The sequence below is a fragment of the Chelonia mydas genome, chromosome 8 (assembly GCF_015237465.2).
Source record: "Chelonia mydas isolate rCheMyd1 chromosome 8, rCheMyd1.pri.v2, whole genome shotgun sequence".
Taxonomy (NCBI): Eukaryota; Metazoa; Chordata; order Testudines; family Cheloniidae; genus Chelonia; species Chelonia mydas.
Genome location: NC_057854.1, coordinates 11426391 through 11442980, shown reverse-complemented (window position 1 = coordinate 11442980; position 16590 = coordinate 11426391).

Here is a 16590-nt window from a genome sequence, read left to right as displayed (position 1 = left end):
GAATTGCATTGGTCTGAGCTACATTTTGAGATTGTTTATAAGCAATGAAGGAGCTAGAGAAATGGCAGCTTTCCTGGGAAACTCCCATTGGCAATGAAAATAAAGTGCAGAATGGGAAATTTCACCTGGTGAGAACTCTTGCTGGGTTTTTTTTATTTAACGTTCTTCAACTTTACCAGGCTTCCAAATTTAAGAGAGCTTCTGTGAATTAAATGGACAAAATTGTCCCTGTGGGGGTTAGCACAGAGAGTGTTTCTGGGAGCAAGGTTTATTTGAGGAGCAATTTATTGCTTTTAAGGTGTATTTGAGCAATTTGCTCTCTCTCTCTTTCTCCATATTTCTGTTCCAGGATCAGTTTCTGATCTCAGTTCCACCTCTCTATATATGGGATAACTCTTTTAAAATGAACAGGATAACTCCAGATTTATGCCCATGTAAATGAGATGCAGTAAGATCAGAGTCAGGCCCACAGTTTCTTTGTTAGTACTATATTTTAAATAACTAGTACTAGGAGTTGTAATGAATGCTTCTCCTATTCCTCTGTTAATCTTGGTCTTTCACACCAGACTTCCTTTGACTACACACAAACCACACACACACCTTTCCCTCCTTGTTTTATATATGTCTATTTACTTGTTTATAGGACACCTATCATCAGGTTACTGAGTGCCGTACAACAAAAGCCAAAACATTAATATTAATTATAGCCTTTAACCATAACCATTATTACTAACACCAACCCAAACCAGCTGAAATCCCTATCCACCAAGTCACTTGTGAATAACAACCCCGATTTCAAACTCACATATTCCTAAATCTGATGTGTTCCCATTCCATGCTAAGTTTTCTACAGCATTGTTTTTCTTGTGTCCCTCTTTCTGAGCCTCCATCCTGCCCTACATTTCATGCTCGGGCATTGGCAGGTTGAGGAGTACGTGCATAACACACATACACAGCACGCTGAGCACAAGCTCATGATGCAGTTGTTTTGTTCTGCATGTTGCCTTTCATGTGAGATGTGCTGACATGCCTGGAACATTCTGAGTCTCCTGCAGGCTCGCTAATGCAAATATGTGTTAATATTTCCTTTCTGAGAGACGTGCTGCTCGTGTACAATGGACAACGGGGGTGTGTGTATGTGTGTGTTAGAGAGAGAGAGAGAGCACAGGCTGAGGAGCGTGGCAATGAACTTGCCAGATGAAGCACAAAGCTTTGGTGGGCTTGTTTGCTACAGCTCAAACAACTAGTAAATGCTTTGCTGCAGCTTTAATAAACAGGGCTTTGAAAAGCCCCAAACAAGGAAGCTTCTGCAGGACAATGATAAAATTTCAGGGAAATTCTTGAGCTCCCCCAAATTCGGGGATCTCCTGATCTTGTATGACTTCCGGTGGGGTTGTTGTCAAGACAGCTGTCAGTTCCCATCAAGTTAAGCACCTTCCTGCTCTGGTCCTGCTTCCTGGGGAGAAATTGGGCTTCTTATTGTTGAGGGGATTGCCACAAGCCAAGCAGTGCCTTATCAATGTGCGTAAGGCCGGCTTTGCTAATATCTGTCTATCTGAGGTAGTTCTAAGGAGCCTTTTGCCTTGTGTAACAGAGTGTGCTGGCCTTTTTCAGCTGGTGAGGGAAGGCATGAGACCAGAACCGCTCTGTTCTGGAAGTTCATGATAAAGGCAGCCACTGAGGAGGAAGATGTCTTGACAAGGAAGTTTGGGAAGCAAACCCTGAACTGTTGCCTTTCTTCAGAGCCTAAAATCAGAACTTCAAAGTACAAGGTGGACTAAAGATCCCCTTTCTTCTCAATGCTGAAGAGGAAATGCTTGTCATCTGGGAAGTGTAGGCCACCACAGCTTCCTCTTCTTATAACAGGAAGACATTGGGAGGAAAAGAGTTTCTCCAGGGGAAACGGAGAACTGGGATTCCTCAGAGACTTGTCACAGATCTCTGGGGAGAATGAATGATCGCAGAGACCCTTGGGAATTAGCACCCTGAGAATGGGAGAACCTTTTTATTCCTCTTCTATTGGACTTCGACAGTGATCATCTGGGGGAAGTCTGTGACCTCAGAGAGCCTGAGGACAAGTACTGTGGGAAGGGCAACTCATTCTTTATTGAGCGTTGCCAAAGGGGGGGAAAAAAGGAATAAGTCACCCCTTAGGGTTTATTTTTGAAAAGACTCAATGTGTGTGGTGTTGTGTGGATGGTAACCGGCCATTCTCTGCATCCTAATAAAGTGGGGTAGAGAGCTCCAGAAATATTCCTTTAGATTTGGTTGCTTTGTGCAAGCAAATACCAAACTGATTATGAAAACGTGTTGATCGAGTTTTAATATATCTGCAGTGTGCGTCTCTGAAAGAGCTGGTGAGACTCAGTGAATATACACATTTTAATGCACAGATGGTGACAAACACTTTGTTATATAGGCTTTTATGGTGCCTTTTAGAGAACCAGGGAAGAAGACTACCACCACTCCATACGGAAAGGGTTCTATCCTGTGGGAGCCAGAATCAGTCACTTGTTGATACAGTGGTTCCTCGACCATTTAACAAGATATGCTTCCTAGAATTTTTTGGTAGCCCCCATATGGAGAAGCAGGGAAAGTGGCTGTCCACCCGAGTGAAGTCGGAGTTCAGAGCACAAACAGCTAGTGTGCTTCCCATCACTAAAAACCGCAGAGAATTCTCCTGCCATCTTGAGTACCTTCTTCCCTGATTTCTGCTACCCTGAAGCATTCCTTTCAACACCCCAGACCATCGCAAAACAGCTGATCAAGTATAAATGTTGTTTTGGCACCCTAAGCGGAGAATATCACATCATAATTAACAAGGGCTATCCAGTGCCCTCAATTCCACGCATGTGGCTTCCATTAACATCTGTGCAACATGTTTAGACAGCAGTTCATGTCCCCAAGAGAGCATAGCAATATCTTTACTGGTAGCATATTACAGTCTCCGACTTGCTAATTAGAGGGACATTGTCACTGATGACAGGTCCGACATTTAATCTAATTAAATATTCTTTTCAGTTATTCTTTCCAGTGCCCTAGCCCAGCATAAAGCTCCCTAGCAAACTGCAGAGAGGGCCTGACTTAGTGCCTGCTGGTGAAAATAGAGCCACTGAACAGGCCAACCGCAGCTTGCCAGCAGAGGCTTGGTGAATTGCATCAGGGGGCTCACAGCAGCAATTGCCCAGTCGGCTGGATCCTCAGACTGGCGGGAGGGCTGCTTTGCCCACACTCCCGAAGCAGGCCCTGACGAGGAATGCACAGAAGCTGCTTTGGAAGCGGCTAGCAGGCTAATGGGGTTTTCAGAGAAGAGAGCACCCAACAATTAAATATTGGGTCACTGAGGGTATGTTTACACTGCAATCGAAAACCCATGGCTGGCCCATGCCAGGCCAGCTGACTTGGGTTTGCAGGGCTTGGGCTGCCGGGCTACTTCATTGGTGGGTAGACTTCCAGGCTGGGGCTGGTGCCCAGGCTGTAGGATCCTGCGGGGTGGGAAGGTCTCAGAGCTCGGGCTCCTGCCTGAGCCCGGAAGCCTACACTGCAATTAAACATCCCCGCAGCCCAAGGCTCGGGAGCCCAGTTACCTGGCACAGGTCAGCTGCTGGTGTCTAACTGCAGTGTAGACATCCCCTCAGGATACAGAGTGAGGCAGTGACTTGGAGCAGGGGAGCTGAGTCACTCTGGATGCAGAGGTGTGGCAGTGACCTTGGGGTAGGGTTTGGGTTTAGGGTTAGGAAGAGGGTTAGTGGAGCCCTCACCCCACTTTGACCAGGCTTCTCTCTCCCTCCTAGCCGGGTTCCTTGCCTGCCCAGGTCCCCTCAGATGGGCAGACTGGAGGGGGAGGGGCCCAGCTGCGTGTACAGTTTGTCCTACATAAGCAATGAAGTGTGCAACCCTCTAGTTGATCTAGGGCTTATATCAGTATAACTGAGAGCAGAATCTATCCCAGTGGCTGAGAGTATTTCCCTTCTCCATAAATCTGCAAATTACTCTGTTTAGTGACATTGGTTTAAAGATACTAACCCTAATACTGCATGCGACACTTTGCACCTGCTAGTCTGGCTTCACAGTCACACACACATGCATATGTATTTAAGGATACAAGAGGGAAATGGACGGATCTAACTGGACAAAGCCCACCCCGTTCCCCATCTCCACCTGCAACGTGCCCCTTTCCCTAAGTACCCACTTTGTAGAAACTTGGTGAGGGGATAGCATGAGGTCTGGATATGTGCTCTGGAACGGGCTGGGTAGCACTAGCAGAACTGCATGTGAATAGACCACTTCAGGGCTTGGTGGGGTTCTTATCGCTTTGCTGAGTGTCTCGGGTTAGATGTAACTCTGCGCAGGATTTGGCCTCAAGTGCCCTGTGAAAATTTAGCCTATTTTTAATTGAGAGGCCTGTTCTGCAAAGCTTATTCATGTGAGTGGCCCTTACTTACATGATGAGTCCCATAGACTGCAGTGGGAGTACTGAACATAGTCTACTCCCCTGAGTTGTTTCAGGATCATTCCCTAAGTGCTTAGGGCTCAGTTCTTTCTCTGCAGAGGGGGATCCGTGCTGGAAAGGAGGGGAAGGGGGTCACACCTGGAGGCATTAGGACTTTGTAAGAGACTGGGACTTGACATAAATTAAAACAAATCTTCAAGAAGATCAGTCCAGAGTTTCTTTTGCTTTTGGCATGGCCCTTTAGAAGCTGCTGCAGAACTGGAGGAGAAATGTGGTTCTCTTCGGTGCTGAACTTCTAAAGGACATTGGTGACATCATGTAAATTACAGCATTTATTATTATTATTAAATATTTATTTTACAGTAGTGCCTAGAGGCCCCAATTGAAATCCGGGCTCCTTGTGCTAGGCACTCCACACACACACACACACACACACACACACACACACACTGAGAGTCCTGGCTCTGAGAACTTACAGGTAAAACAGGCAAAGGGGCGGAAGGGAAAACGGAGAGGAAATGACATAACTAAGGTCACAAAGCAGGTCAGGGCTGGGAATAGAACCCAAGTCTCCTGATTCTGAATCCGGAACACTGTTCACCAGAAACTAAACAAAAAGCATGAATATGTGGGCCTTTGGCATGGTATGGACACAGAGCTAGTAGTGCTTCACCATTTTCTTGTATCCCAATGGTCAGAAAATATATTATTGAAGTCACACAGGCTTCATACATTTGGTTTGTTTTGCTGATAGACTAAGATGCTATTTGGGTTAAGGCTAACCACCCTTTTAGATTTAATATGCAGTTAGCTGGAAGAAAGGTACCATGCATGGAATGCATATCAGGTGCTAGTCAATATGGGAGTAATGTTTATAAAAATGGTCCAAAACAGGAGCTTATTTGCTGCCATGGGAGCAAAATATTGGGAACAGCTAATCCTTGTTTAATGCTTAAGTATGTCCAGATCACTGTACTAAGGAGTAAATTAGTCACTGGAAGTCACATGATTCAATTCCTGCGTATTGTGTCAGAAATTTCAGAGAGGAGTCAGGCTTAAAGAAACACTAGGAAATGCAGAAGCACTGTAAATTTTTTTTTTCTGAATATTGCACTTTAAATGCCTCCAAGTTTGCTGTCTGCTGGGGGCAGTGGCCATTTTGTATTCGGCTGCAGATGCAACCCGTGGCAAAGGAGACATGTAATGTGCTCTCTCACAGAGACTTTACTTTTATTCTTTCGTGTTTTGTTGTTTTCCTGTATAAAAGCCATCGGACTGAAAGTACAGGCTGTGTGTGTCTGAGAAACTGAACCGTATGCAACTCCATCCTGTACGCTGCGTGTTTAGGGAATTGCATTAGATCAGTAGAGGAAGATGCAAACAGTGTGATGTGTGTGTCGTGTGTGATGGTCGGGTGTGTCAAGACAGTGTCAAGTCCACCTTTCAGCTTTAACTTGGAACGGCTTCGTTTTTACAGTTCTGAATGGTTGTTTTTGGTATTTGACTATAGTTGGTTGGAGGTCTGAGCTTTGGATCTCAACTCTCTGACTCTGGAAACAAGAAACATTTGAGTGAAAACGTCTGCGTCCCCTCAGTAAATGTTAAACAATGGATGAATTTTGCAATACATAGTTTTATTGTTTTTGCAGCCACTGCTTTCTCCTGATTTTTATTTTTTTCCATTATGAGTTTACATTCTAGACATTGTTCTCTTCCCTTGGGTCAGTTTAAGACAACTCTCCTTACAGCCCTAAATTATTCAGCAGCCAGGATTTTCTGTTACACTCCGAATGAGTAGCTCCCAAATCAGAGCATGGCAAGGTATCTATTTCTTCTCTTTGAAACTGTTCCACATGAATGATTAAATAAGACTGGTAATAACATGGCAGAGCAGTGTGTTGACACTCTACAATTGATCTGAGAACCATCTCAGGATATACATATCAGGGTTACAAGTAAATTCTGCCAACAGCTGATGAACTGGAAAAAATATATGTTTTCAGTTGTGCCTAACTTCCTGCTGACTAACTTCTTTGCATTCTCTAATTTTGTCTTGCATTTGCACCCAGTTGTATAGTCTGTAGCTCACAAGATGTACCTAGAAATAAATATTTTGTTTTGGAAATTGCCATAAAGTTTTATTTCGTATTCCATACTGAAACAAGTTGGATTGTATTGAAAAGTTAATCTAGGATGCTAAACCTTCTCTCTATATTTCAAGTTCCCTATAAAATACATTCCCATTATTTACGCCATACATTTATTCCCAAATAGCAGAATCAAAACTTGAAACACAACTCTGAAGAGGATCTTGTAGGCTTCCTTATAATCCATATTTGCCATTTCCTGCTATTGATCAGCTCCAGGAAGCAGTTAAAATTATTCAAGCCAGGAGCACATATTTGCTGGCTGAATTAGGGCCTAGAAAACATTTGTTGATGAATGTTCTCAGCTGGAGAGTTAGCTGGTTGTTTGCACACGCAGTTTTCACAACTATGCATGCACTCACAGTACTTTCAAGTGAATCTACCTGAAAATCTGACTCCTTACTTGAACCTTCTATATTATTCCTAGGTCCAGTTCTACCACCCTGACCCGCATGGTGTAGTACCTTACTTTGGAAGTAATCCCATTGATTCCAAGAAGAGAAAGGCACTATTCAATATGAGGAAGAGTGGCAGAATTGGTCCCAGTGCATATGTTTTATATACACACTCTCACCAGTTGGTTCTGCTGGCTCTTTTAGATCTACGGTCTCACATTACAAAAATACGATTTTTTTGTGTGCAAATGCAGTCCCTCCTTTATAGCCTTTGAGAGTTTTTTTTAAGCATACTCTGTTTGAGAGATAATTGATAACTGTTTACACATGACTAGTAACCATGGCAATGAAACACCCACAGAAGAAAGTATTAAAGCAATTAGGTACAATTACTATAATTTAGAGTGGTTAAGTACAGAGATAAATCACTTCACTTCATCTCATGTGATGTTAGGCAGCTGAAAGGAGCAAAAGCATTCATGATAAATTTTTAGATCAAGTGTGCTCAACATATGAGTGTGTACACACACCGGATGCAATTCATTGCTATGCAGACAGCCAGTGCAAGGGCCATTTAAGCCAAGCTTGTGTGCTAGCCCTCTGTACAGGCGTGAATTCCACAGTTTGTGAACAACATTGGTAGAGCTTTAAAAGGATACAGATGGGATTTTCCATTGTTTATAAAACATTATTTCCCTGCCCCCCTTTGGTTATTTGTAACAAACCTTTGGAAGTTTGTTAACTAAATTCTCTTTCCCCTTGCCTTCATTGGTGCTCCACATACCTGCTGTTCTGTTGTTGCAGATTAGTTATTAATGAATGCTGAGTTTCATGCACTCATTTTTTTCCCTTAGAAAAAAAAGCATATTTAAGCCTTTTTAAAAAAATAAAGCATTCTAACCAATGACACAGACAGTGAATATGGATGAAAGAGAAGTAGGCTGTAATTTGAAGCCAGCAACTTAAAATGTGGTCATACCCTGAATAATGACTTTGGTAAAAAAATGGCATTATGGAGGTTCCATATTCATTGTGCCTCCCTCATTTCCATATCAAATTGGCTCAGTATGCAAGTAAAACACAACAGCCAGCCCTGCAAATGCACTCTGGACTTTGACAGTCTGAACGGGCTATTTCCATCTTTCATATCTCTGACACCTCCACAGGGGTACACATCACCACCATCTTAAGCGTGAAGCAGTCTTGTTTCTGCCTGCTATGGATCAGCTCCCTGAAACCAACAGCATCTGGCAGCACAAGCAGTCTCTTCTAAGCCTCCACAGACCTTGCTGTCTCCATACAGGTAACAATAGGCACGCACCAATCCCCAAGTTTTCAGACCATTCCCCGCAGTGTCCAGCCCCTTCTCCACGGAACTCTCACCGAATTACCAGGTCTGCTTTTCCCAAAGGAACAGTGCCCACCAGCCTGTAAGATTCAACTCAGATCCAGCACTTTGCTTAACACCACAGCACTTAGACAGATCTATAGTAAAAACTAGAGTAAGTTTATTACTGAAGATTAGAGACTCAGGTGATAGTGAGTAAGATGATTGGAAATAAATGGTTACATATAAAACAAAATCAGAACACACTTTCTAGAGACTAACTTCATTAAGAAGTTTCTCTCTTGTCTAAAGAAGTTTATCTTACCCAAAGTTCTCTTCAGCACTTTCAGCCCAGCCTGGTTGAGATCCCTTTTTCATGAAGCAAAAGTGCGGGCCTTTTATTCCCTCAGCGAAGGGTGCTGGAGAATCCCCCTTGTATCCCAAATATAGTGGAACAAACCTTTGATGTATATCTCCACATAGATCGATGAAGACACATAACTCGTCCGACAGAAAACCTGTTTGTCTTTGCTGGTGACCAGCTACCATACTCAGACTTTAAGAACATGTTTTCAGTATATACCTAACTCCTTACATAATATCTGTACATACGTTTCACGGTAATATTGAGGACCAGAGCAATGTTCCCTCTAATTTTTGACAGGCCATGTGCTCAAAAAATTTCTTCTGTGCAAATTTTTGTGCTTCTCTTCAAATTGTTGTGCGTGCGGTGTTTCGCCGTGTGCGCGGGGTTTAGGATCTGTGCGCACGCGCGCACACGCGCACAGCTTAGAGGGAACAGTGGACCAGAGTGACACCAGCTTTCATTTGAGACCTCCCATGATTTTGTTTGGGGAACCATAATGTACAAACCAGAATCCGGAGATTCCTGTAACTCCCCTGCACCCCCGTTGCCTCTTAGCCTTAAGACATTCTTGGCTCACAATATCATCACCAGTAATAATAATTCTGCAGACCTTTATATGCCCTTGGTTAAACCTGAGCAGTACATTTGCTTTCAGTGGGTTTGCACAAGTGTTACTGACGGCATAATCTGAATGCAATTAGGTTGCGGAGGAGAAACGGAGTGGTTTTTTAAAAATCATCTAATAAATGCACAAAATCGGACTGTAAATGTGTAGGAGATGGGCAGATCCCACTAACCAGGGGGTAGGGAAACAGAAAATAGCTACAGAAAAAGGCTGCACAAATAAATATATTGCAAATAGGCTATAGTATCCTTTGCTGAGCATCTGTCACCATATCCAGGAACACTTCTGTTCTCAGTAGCCTCTAGGTTTATTGGGGTTGGGAGAATGCCAATTTCAATAAAGTTTAGTTTTACAAAAGTTTCATGTACACTCACTAAGATTGGTGTTCCTGGGGAGCAAGTGAGGATTTCTAAGAGGGAGGTGTTCAGAATTTAAAAGGGCAGAGGGAAAACAGATTAGTTCCTTTTTTTACTTTGTCCCACAGCATGAGATCAGATGAACACTTGGAATTAACATTAAAAAGTTAGTGACGAATAAAAGGGAAATACTTCTTTCTGCAGTGTACAGATATAGTTAGTCTGAAATCGGTTCCTGCATTGTTAAAAGGACTGGATAATTTCATGATAACTAGGAATATTTGTATCAAAACAAGCTAAGATAAAACTCATGCTGGAAGGGCCAACACTGACACCTGAAAGTATTCAAAAGGAATGCGCCCTTCTCCAGTTCCCCACAAATACACTGTAGGTAAGTGCATTACATTATTAGTTTTGCTTACTCGTTTTCAAGCATTAGTAGTTGGACACTATTACAGACAGGATGCTCCAACTCCAAGTAACTCTTTGTTTCTATATTTGTTCTTTCTTTCTGCTTAAAAAATGACTGTTCTCACATAATTGTATTTTCCTGTGAGAGATTTGGCAAGCTTTGAACAATTTAGAATGCTGATCTGCCTTAGCCTGTACCCAGGCAAGGACAACCTTGCAGGTAAATTGGCAAAGCCAGTCCTAAACAGCTTCATGTTATAATCCACTAGGGTCATCTGATTTTGCCAAAGAGACACTGCAATCATTGGCTAGTTCTTCAAAGGTCTGTAGCAATTCCTGATGTGCAGTCACTGTAGCAGGTCAACAAAAAGAAAATCACTAAAGAAGTATAGAACAGATGTCGAAATTGACTTCTGAAATATTTAATTTCAAGATACAATTCCAAACGGAGAAAAATAACACAGTCCACAGAGCCCTGAGACATACACTTGCCCACAAAACAATTTCCCTTTTACGTAAGTGGTGGGAAATGTAAACTGTCTGGAACACTGGGTGCTGTAGGAAAAATAAGATACTACATCTCCCTTTGTCAGGACCTTCACATTCTCTACTGTCTAGTCTAAAGAGCCTTATGAGACAAGGTCACAGTTACTGATTTGGCTCATCTTATGGGTAAGAGAAAATGATCCTTGTGCACCAATACAGATGCCCAATCAGACAATTTTCTGAGGAAGCTCCTAAAATAGGCAGACTTAATCCAAGCAACAGTTTTTCTATGACTATTCTTAATTATACTGTCAATTGTGTTTAATTTCTCAGCCACGTTGTTTCTTTTCTCCTTGTTTCTCTTCGGAACTCTTGACACTATGGAAGCAGATTGCTATTGATCTGATGCATTAGCATTGCTCCTAAGACCTCTTTTATTAATTACTTCATATACCACCGAGACTACGGTCCAGCTGGCACAAAGGAGCAACCTCATTCTGACCCATTTGCTTCTTTATTTGCTTAATTAGCATTTTCCAAAAATCATTTTTGGCAGATCATGAAGAACCATCCAACTTTTTTCCATTGTTTGTGTACGAGGGCCGAGTATGTTAAAGAATTACATACATTACTGATGCTTAGTGGCTTGGAGTGGGTCTTCCATGTCAGCGTCAGAGGGAGGTCACTCCGCTTCGCTGTGCCACCTAGTGGCTGACAGCTGATCAACATGGGATTAACCTGGTAAATCAATAAAGAGTCTAGGGCCTAGGCAGCCTTTAGCTCAGCCCCGTGACTGGGGCCTACAACCTACACAGTCAGGCTCAAGTACTCTGGGCTGAGCAGAGCAATAACAGTGTGTAGCCAGCCCTCTGGCTGGGGCAGGCAGCAAGCAAGGTCAGGCTCAGCCCTCTGGGCAGGGCAGAGCAATAGCAGACTATGGCCCAGCTGTCTTGCTGGGGCAGACAGCAAACACAGGCTGTTGGGCCTAAGGTGGGTTACCCCCGGGGTGGGGTTGGCAGCAGCAGGGTAGGGGAACTGAGGTCCTCCGTACTCCACCAGGTCCCAGCACAAGACCTCTTCCACTCAGTTCTCTTAGAACTCAGTTTGATTCCAGTTTCGTCACTCAGGTTCCTTTATCTGGCATATAGCAAAGCTACGCTGAGTTGGTCAGACTCAAGTGTCGGGTCAGCCTAGGATATACCTCACATCCAGAGTTACACAGCAAAACTTTTCCTTATATACATTTTGACCAACACTAATAACTCATGCATTCTGAACTACACATTGCATTATACACCTCCAGACTGGCATGGTTAATTTGTAGGAACCAGTCCCTGTACAGCATATTCTGTCCACACACTGTACATGCATGACTTACTCTTTACCTCCCCTTCCATTCCAGGCTTATCCTGTCCATTGTAAATGGTACTGAGGTCTTCTCCCTTATCTTAGCTAGTGCAGGCATCCTGTCTCTAGCTGATCCATTTATCTTCCCAATCATGCCTACTAAAAAATAAGGCAAGTTCCTTATGTCCAGGCCTACTGTCTTCAGCATTTGCTATTGGTTAGCCCAGATGGCTCCCTGCCTAGCATGCTGGCTTCTGTCTGTTGCATTTTTAGGCTCCTATTTCTCCCTATGCATTGTACAGGCAGCCTGGGTGCCTAACAAGGGTTTGTGGATTCTAGTGATTTTGAAGGCATTTAAAAATTAGGTGCAGCAACACTCAGCATTGCAATGCCTAAGAGTCCCTGTGTGTATTTGGGCTGAAGGCCCTAATTCCAAGCCCACTAAAGTCAAGGGGAGCCTTTCCATTGACTTAAATGGGCTTTGGATCATGCCCAAAAGAAGAAGAAATAAAGGGTAAACAATTTCACTAAGTCACAGGCATCTTGGTATCAACAAGCCTCCTGACAGCTTCTCAAGAATACAGATTAGCATGCTTAATATCGTCTAACACTGATCAAACAAACCATAAACAGCTATTTATGACAGACTTAGGATTGTTCATTATGTCTACTGACTTCTGTTTTTACTACACATTTAGATACCTAGGGTGAAATACTGGCCCCACGGAAGACAATGGAAGTTTTGTCATTGACTTCAAAAGGATCAGTTTCATTCCAGAATTCTGTCTTGAATTTTTTCAGCAGACCAAATGATATTACTCTGGGAGTGGCACACAGGAATGTGGGTAAGTCATTGTCTTTGATTCCTGCCCCTAACAGCATGACATGGGCCAGGGTTTCATAGCCCATCATCTGACTGGGGTCAGGAGCCATTGACTCCAACGGCTATAGGGACTGACGAATTGCTGAGAATTGGGCTCATGGTATGAGCATACTTGGTGTGCTCTACACTTTACTAGATGAAGTTTGAATAACCGCGATACAGACTGGAAAAATACTATGGACTGGCGGAGACCTCTAGAGGCAAAACCTGTTACCGCATGAAAGATCCAGCTTCAGGTCCTGATTTCAACCGGAATTCCACAGTCAGGTGGGAGCTGGGACTACCACAGAGAATGTGCCTTCAGCCCCAGTAAGTAGTGGACCACCTCTCCTGACCCAGATTTCAATGGGAACTGCCTCCAGTATTCCACAATGAAGGCTGCCATCAGTCAAGGCAGTAATACGGGGCATAATTGAGGAATCTTCCTTCTGCCTTCCCTCCACAGCTCATGAAAAAGGACTCTGTGAAAACTTAGATACAGGTGAATGCAGTCTCCTATGTTGGTGCTTATGTGCCACTTAAGCATTAACACAGGTGTCCCAGAGATAGGAATCTGGCCCCTACTGAGCAGATGGGAAAAGAGATGCCTTAATCTGTTTTCTCAAATGTCATTACTTTCAGGTATAATTTATGCCCCTGTCTGCACAAACCCATCAGGAACTGGTGCAAGATAAGACAAGTAGATCTTTCACATTCTTTATGTTCCATTTTCTACTGCTAGGAGACAATTTCCAGGGTGAGGCAGCAATAATTTGCACGTAGTGCTCCCTTCCCTAATGCAATCAGTGTAGGTGTCAGGGGTCAAATTCTAAGGGCTGCGTTTATGAGATTCACCACTGCTGGCTGTTTTAATGAGAAAACAGAAGAAAAGATTTGTAAGGGTTTGCACCAGTCTTCTGCTAACCTGTCCTTAGTGGTACTTACTGCAGTGTCCCTTCAGTCTCATAAGAGGGGGAACAGCAGATGTTTTAGGAATATGTTTGTGTTTACTACAACAATGCAAATCTGTATCCATTAAATATTCTACATTATTTGTAACATTACTCAGCGGTAAATAATTTGTAGCCATTCTTCAATACAGACATATGTTGAGAGAGGTCCCACGTCAATGGAAGGAGAACCAGAATGACAATTGGGACCCAGATGGTAACAATAAATATCTACTCACAGAAGGGTAACAGTTCTCTTTAAATTGCATGTAGGTGTAGGTGGACAATTCATACTGTATCATTTATGTGAGGACTCTAACCTCCACTTCTCTTTTGCGAGAAGTTTAAGATATTCTCAATTGTATTTGTTATTCAGAATTATTTGCCAAATATTTTGAATCATCAATTCTTGATCTGTGGCTTGTTCATGACCGCTTCACTATCCAGAACTCAATACCCAAAATTCCCGCTGGGCTGGATAGTTGTAATTGGCTATCTAGATCACATGGTATTGTTTCTTTTCCTGGACTGGATAAGAATCAGTTTAACAGTGTATATGCAAGTGTTTGTTAATTCAAACTTTATTTATTGTTGCTATACCATGAACATTCCTGTTAGTGAAACTGTTTGCTATAATATTGGTGGAAATGAGGTGGGAACAGAGCCGTAGCAAAATCCATTTTTAATTCAACCATTTGATCTTTTATACTATGGGATTTACTTGAGATCATGCAACATGTGCTTTATTATTGAGATAATCGTGCATATATTCTAGATTCCTGAGATACCCTTTAGATAGAGTGTCAGATCCAGAGCTGGTATAAATCAGCTTAGCTTCATCAACTGAGGATCTGACCCATATTTGTCTGGGTCTTTTAAGTGTGTGACTTTATTGAGTTCTGCAGGCCAAATTTCATGCTGACTTCCACCATATGCAACTCCATTAAGTTCAATAGGGCTGCACAGAGTGTAAGGCAGTGCAGAATGGAAACTAACTTGATAAAGTAATTATGTTTCTTTTGCTATTGACCCTTATAAAAACATTACTTATGACAACGGATGAATTGCTAATAGTTCCGGCTATCATCTTGCCCAGACCTCTAGGGCTTAATACCGTATGTGTTCAGTTTGAGTTCTCAGGGATGCCTGTTCTGAACTGTTTAGTTACTCACGTTAAGGCTTGTGTCTTAGGGTGGAGTTATTTGATTTATTAAAAATGTGTTATAAAATAGTAAGACAGATCTTCCATAAATTATGTATCTCTCGAGCAGATCAAACATTCAATTATTTGTGGTATTTTGAAGGCATCATGCGTCAAGGAAATGTTACAGTAATCTCAGAATACGAATGGTTTTAGTTATGTTTGTATGCTGTGCTTTTCAGAGTCGTTGGATTACTCTATAGGAAATCTGCCAGTCCTATGCTGTCTCTTTAGCTTTCTCACTTGTGTTGTTCTGTTCATTAGGAGAATAGATCAGTTGCCTTGATGTTGAGGAGGAGAATCCTTGACCATGATGCAATCAACTGATTGGCCAGTTTCTGGGTAATTTTGTAGCTGTAGCCTTTCTTTTCTGCTGGAACTCCAGCAAACGTTACACCTACCAGACTTCTGAAGAGAGTTGAAGAGCCAAACAGTAGACCATGGTGGTGTAAATATAGAAAAACGGGAAGCATACCTTAATATCCATCCTTGGTAACTCACTCAGCTTGTTCTCTATTCTTTGCGCACCTTGTACAAATTGGTATTTACTTGACCTGTAGTTTGGAATTCAAGAATGTGACCAGTAGCTACAGCTGGAATTGTATGACTTGTAGTTAGTTGGGAGTATGTACAGCTTAACTGGTTACAAGTTATGTGGTTCAGTTTCTGACCACAGAGCAGTTTTTATTCCGTGTTTTCATGTCCACACCAAGTACTCTCCCTCGCTGAGTTGTTAGGAGAACGTTCTGGACAGCTCTCTCACATTCCCTCTGCAGCAACTGTCTGTGGAAAGGACTGTGGGTATGTTTTCAGACCCTTTTCTCCTCTTTTCATGAACAATTTCCTGTTTCTCCACAGAAATCAGTATTGTATTGCTCTTGTGCTCTGTCATAACCTATGTGGAGTCCATAATCATTTTCTCCTTACTTTTCTTCCTATTCAATCATAGATTATAAAAGATTCTGACATTTTTGTGCATAGAAGGTTCATCTTCGAAGTTGCTAAACAATGTTCCATCAGTTAGAGGAACAGGAAGAAGACACTGTGGCTGGAGCTTCAGTAGAATGTGGGAAAGGGAACAAGCATCGTTAGTTGTATTTACGTCTAGACGCGATAAATCGACCTCTGAGTGCTCTCCCATCGACTCCGGTACTCCACCGGAGGGAGAGGCACAGGCTATTGGGGGAGTGTCAGCTATTGACTCACTGCAGTGAAGACACCGCGGTGAGTAGATCTGAGTACGTCGACTTCAGCTACGTTATTCATGTAGCTGAAGTTGCGTAACTCAGATCGATCCCCCCCACCAGTGTAGACCAGGCCTGAGTCTTAATCCTGACTCCTACTGTAACTCAGAGGGGAAGTCATTTAATCTCCTTTTGACTCATGTTCCCCATCTGTAAAACGAGTAGGAATATTTACCTGTCCCAAAAGCAGTGGGTGAAGGTTAATCAATTAATGAGTATACCAAGTTGTAAAGCTATATAAGTGCTATGTATTACTATTATATGTCTGAAGTTAAATTTCTTATACTAATTTCTCACTTGTTCTGTGAAGGAAAATGATTACAACAGCCTCTAATTTTAAATATATAGGGCCACCAGCTGATGTAATTCAACACTGCAGCATCAAAAGTGTAGCTCCACTGATTTCAGTGGAACTATGC